Genomic DNA, 6,103 nt, shown 5'->3' with positions numbered 1-6,103 from the left:
ATAGACATCAAATTGTGCAATAAATATTTTGTTCACTTTATGAAAATAAAAATCAAGGCCCAGTTTTCAGCAAATAGGAACCTAAAATTCATCTCCCATTGAAGTTACTGAGAGCAAAAGGATATAAAGCATATTAAAAATCCAACTCCTTTGGTCCTGATTCTGCAATTGACCCTGGATATGGCCCACTGATTTCAATGATGAGAAAGGGTTTTAGAATCTTTTTTGTAAGGTTCTCTTTTAAAAAAAATTGGTCAAAATATCTTCATTTATTTAGGCCTTAAAATAATGTCACCTGTTCACAGAAGGTATTTCATATTCTTAACATGGAACCAGGACTGTCAAATTCATTACTTAAGCAAGATAATCTAATAAATGAATAGGTAATTCTGAGGAAATAATGAGAACTCACTGGTGGCACATTAATTATGGCTTTCATCTCATCTACTCAGAACGATGGGATTAGGGATGTGGCCAACAGTGAAAGGAGATCTATTTTCAGGGTCACTGGATTTATCTTTTCACAGAACTAACAATTCAGGAAAAAAAAAGTGATTTCTCTCTTTGTGGAATGACTTGAGCAGTCTAGGAGCAGAGGTCTAATTTTTAGTTTTCATTATTAAAAAGTGATACATTTTAGAGCATGGGTATCTCATGAAATAAATATACTTTAACTGAAGTCTTTTTGATCACGTGAAGACTAATGGAATTACAATGACCTCTGATACAAGGTAGCTAGGTATGGCACTAAAAATTCATGTGGTGAGAGTCTAACTTCCTATGTCAGTACAAAAGGGCTGCAAGAAGACCCAGTGTTGGTCCTAATTTTTAAAATGACCACCACAATTTTGCAGTTATTTGTTGCCATTCCAATGAGAAAGGACAGAGCTATCATTATGTAGGATAAATAGAATCAAATAAAGCTATGTCACGTAATTGCTTGGAGGCATGTGGCCTGAGGGCCAATCTGTGTGCCCACTCCGCTACACTTGGAAACACCCCAAAATTCTAACCCATCCTAAAGCCACGTGAGAACACAGCATTTCCTCACCACACATCTCGGTAACCCCTTCCAACATTCTTTTGAGCACATATGACATTTAAATGTGAATGAGCACATATGAAGTGCATGCAATAAGTCCGTGCTCAGGTACTGTACATTTTTTCCAGTATGGCACTTTTCTTTATCCAATATCTCACTTAGAAATAATCACTGCTTTGAAACATCCCAACATAAACTGTAGTTAAACGTACAGAATGTTCACAGTCTCATATATATGATTTAGTACTAAATCTTTGGTCTCAAGACCCAAGAAAGAGCTTGATGTTGTAGAAATATTGAGTGAGTACACATTCTTTTTATCAGGATGAGTTAGAACAGGCAACTTGCAGCATCAGAGGTGTATGCTTGGCATTGCAAGATTGTAACGACCATTTCTAGGACAGAGTAACTTTGCATATTAGAAGACAAATTCTTTTCCTTAGTTTTGCAGTTCTTTGTCTGCTTCATCTGAAATCTTTTTATGAAGTTGCTGTAAAATACAAACTAACAGTGCAGTCAGGATAATTCATGTACTTTCATTGGTCTACCACTTCCCATACCTTTCAGCAAAGGTAGCCACAGAGCTCAGGAATGGTGTAATATTTTTAACACTTCTTTATTTTTATCATTTACCTCCCTGTACATTTCCTGATAACTTTTGAATATTCCATTAAAACTAAACCAATTATCAGAACAAATGAAAGTACATTTTATGATGCATCACCCTTTGGTCTTTCATTGTGTTGTCTTTGTTCACATGCTAATTCCCAAAAATTCAGTCATTGACAATGGATCTTCCAATCATTAGTGGTAATTAGCAAAATTTTGCAGTAAAACAATATTCACACTTCTCATGTGGATTGGTAAAAAAGAAGTTAAGTCCAAGGCTATATTTGATTTCCATATGCTTATCCAAATTAAACTCCTGGGCTGGGAAGTTAATATGTAAAGTGGGAAATTTTTGCATAGTTATTTTTTAATCATGTCGTGTACATTAGTGTAGAAGTTTAGGTGGGGAAAACGACAAGATGGTTGCATGACTAATATTTAAAGCCTTGTGCAAAATCCCCTAGGAACGCAGCTGGATATAATTCCTTACTAGTTTGATTGCCAATTGAAGTACATTCTAGTATCATTCTGTTAGAATAACATGAAATCATTGCAAGTTCAGACTGCAGTTAAGGTATTAAGTAAAATGGTGGGTACATAATTTTCTACTATTTTATTATCATTTGAAAGTAAGTGTTTTACATAAAAACAAGCAACAATATAAAAGCTTAGCTTATAAAGTTAACATATCAGATCTCATCCCATATTAACCTACATTTATTAGCATAAACAGTGGGATTTGAAAAATGCCACTTGACTTCATTTCAGCTTTATACATTGATACATATCATTTGAAAGTTATTCAATTAGTAGCATGAAAATTAAAGATTAACCTTTGTCATCTGAACTGCTTAGCACTTGCTAGGTTTGGTATTTTCAAAGGGAACATTGGATTTTGCTCTTGCACAAAATCAAAACCATTTGGAAACTTGTTTAAATGCAACCAGTTCTTCAGACATCTCTTTAGCATGCATGAGAAAAGTGCTATTTAATTTCACACTCAACTAATCCTTTAATAATTTATTTCAGGCAGAATATAAAAGGCTATTATTAATTCCTTAATAAAATAAAAAATAAGTTATAACGGATATGTCTTTAACCTTGGACCAGATTAAATAATTATTTTTTCCTGAATACACACCAATCATTGTAAATGACAAATTGTCCTTTGGGAATTATTCAGGACTTTCCCTTTCCTCTACATCACATCTCACTGGGGGAAATTAATCATTTGAATCCCGACTATCTTTACACGTAATTCAATCAACAGGATTTTTTTTTAAAAACTGATTTTAAAAGTTTTCCTAAATTGAATTCACCTTAAATGTAAAGCACAATTACAATAAAGTAATTCCAAAGCAACTACAAGGTAAAATTCATGGTCTACATCAAATTGTCTTAAGTTCAGATCCATAATTCAGATATTTAATTGCCTCTTTCTGCATGTGGGATTTACTAAAGAAAATAAAATCTACCACACACTTTTGAAAGACCAGACCCTTGTTATTTCATTCCATGTTCAGCCCATTGTGTTTATGTGTTGCAGAAAATCTTTCATTGATCTAAGGTCCCTTGTTAGAAAACCACTTCAGTTGCTAAACCTGAACACAGCAAGGCAAATTAAAGATGGCATTTCACCCTTAACTCCTAATACATTATGTCAGGGGCATACATGTAAGGCTCATTCACTCCAATAGTTTATAATGCACCATAAATATTACATCTCTCAAAGCACAGTTTTCATCAGCTTATGACCCTAACATTGTCTGAATATCTTTGTACATTAGTTTTAATTTCTGTCATAGATCTGGCTTAAAAGGCAAGTATATATGGAAATGTGGGCATTGAGTATCTTTAAAATTTGTTGTCTTGTTGTAAATCACTGTAAATAGTTAATACAGTCTACCACTGTTCTCTCTAAGCTGCTTGGCAGCACAACTTCACAGGTGATTAATCAGCCCCACTCAGGCAGAGGGTCAGGGCTCCCTACAGGGAGCTGACTGATTGGGTGGGGCTGATTATTAACCTGTGAAGCTGTGCTGCCCCGCAGCTTAGAGGGAACACTGCAGTCAGCTATTGTGTAAACACTTGTTTTAAAGATGTTTGGTGTTTAAATAGATTAAGTCCAAAGTCCAGCTCAGGCTAAATTGTCTTGGAAAGGATAAAATACAGGACTATGTAGCACTTTAAAGACTAACAAGATGATTTATTAGGTGATGAGGTTTCGTGGGCCAGATCCACTTCCTCAGATCAAATAGTGGAAGAAAATTGTCACAACCATATATACCAAAGGATACAATTTTAAAAAATGAACACGTATGAAAAGGACAAATCAAATTTCAGAACAGAAGGAGGATTGGGGGGGGGGGGGGGGAGGAAGGTAAATGTCTGTGAGCTAATGATATTACATTTCTATCACTATTGGAAAGGATAAACCTTCATGTTTCAGGGCATAAGCCAATCACTAACCAGAGTTAGGATGATGGCTCCACTGTGGATAGATCATTCCATAACAATTCATTCATTCATTTGTTTTCTTGTTCCTACCACTGATGCATCCAATATTGACCGTGGTCAGAGAGAGAGAATGAGCACACAGGACTGGATGAAATTCTGATCTTGCATGAAAATCCAAAGATACTAAACATGGACTGTTCAAGTATAAAAACAGATTTAGAAAAATGTGTACATAAAAAGATCCTTTTGAAAATTGTGTTTTGCCAAATGGAACTGGTGTGGTCTAACACTGGAAATATTTTAATAATGTGTATTGTGGAATTTTTAATACCTATTTTTCCCTAACATTGGCTACACATGCATGTGTGTTTGATTAACTGCTTTCCTTTGAAAATGTACTTTTATTTCAGATTAGTATCTGCACAGTGAGGTTGCCTGTTGTACGTGGATTTATTAGGTTAACTGGGAAAATTTACTGGGCAAATCATAGAATGCACATTCAATTGTTAAAACAGTCTTTTGATATCATTCACAGTTCTGGACTCCTGAGGATCCAGTCCTCATCTTACTATGATAAGTTTGTCATTTAAGGGACAATGGGCCCAATTCTTCCGCTTACACATATTTCGTGTTGGTGTAATTCATTTTCTTCCATGGAGCAAGTTCTAAATGTAAGAGGACAATCAAGTCATATACAATTACATGCTACACAGACGTTCTACATAATCCATATTCAGCATTTGATAGAGTAACTGACGTTCATAGTAGTAGAAGTTACATTTAATTCCCTGCCATTGCTTGAACCTCGGGTACGAATGCACCTCAGTTCCTCACATTCGCTGCCTGTTGCATGTAATAGTTTACTATTCTGTGGGCTATAATACTGTAATCTAATTTTGGTTGTTGCATTTAGTATGTGGGGCAGGGCAGCCACGATGACTGCCTGTGGTATGCAGGAAATGAGACTATATGACCTAGTGGTCCCTTCTGCTGTTAAACTACATGACTTCATCAGCACAGAACAGGGAGAACACACACTGTTACTGTGTGAACTTTAAAGTCCTGTTATTTTTTCGTTACAATAAAATTGCTGGAATAGTTTCTCAATAACCGAGTTTTCTTACTAGGTTTCAAAGCATCCAAAAGTTTTGAACTGTGAGCAAGATATGGGGAGTCATTCTTCCACTCTACGCTGTACTGATTAAGCCTCAACTGGACCATTGTGTCCAGTTCTGGGCACCACATTTCAAGAAAGATGTGGAGAAATTGGAGAAGGTCCAGAGAAAAGCAGCAAAAATTATAAAGATCTAGAAAACATGAGCTATGAGGGAAGGCTGAAAGAATTGGGCTTGTTTAGTTTAGAAAAGAGAAGACTGAGAGGGGACATGATAGTAGTTTTCAAGTGTTGAGAAGGGTATCACAAGGAGGGGAGAGAAAAATATTCTTCTTGGCCTCAAGATAGGACAAGAAGCAATGGGCTTAAATTGCAGCAAGGGAGGTTTAGGTTGGACATTATGAAAAACTTCCTGTCAGGGTGGTTAAACACTGGAATAAATTGGCTAGGGAGTTTGTAGAATCTCCATCACTAGAGATATTTAAGAGCTGGTTAGAGACACACCTGTCAGGGATAATCTAGACAGTGCTTGGTCCTGCCAAGAGGGCAGCGGACTGGACTTGATGACCTCTTGAGATCCCTTCGAATTCTATGATGTCATAGTCCAGAACTATAAAACGTGTCTGAAAATGAAATCATTTTTTAATCACCCACACATAAATGATCTGAATCTCCCTTTTTCATACATGCTTTTCAAACATAAATGTCAAAATGGCTAAGCTGATTTCCCTCATATTTTAGGAGAAGAATCACTCAAAGCTGAAGAATCATGTGCCATATACTTGCCCAAAGCATATTTTTATGATCAAACTAAAAATCTTTGAGATTTGGAGTTTATAATGGAAATACTAACACAGCCTTATCTATGACAGTGCTAACAG

The sequence above is a fragment of the Pelodiscus sinensis genome, chromosome 1 (genome assembly GCF_049634645.1).
Source record: "Pelodiscus sinensis isolate JC-2024 chromosome 1, ASM4963464v1, whole genome shotgun sequence".
Classification (NCBI taxonomy): Eukaryota; Metazoa; Chordata; order Testudines; family Trionychidae; genus Pelodiscus; species Pelodiscus sinensis.
This window is presented reverse-complemented; position numbering follows the sequence as displayed.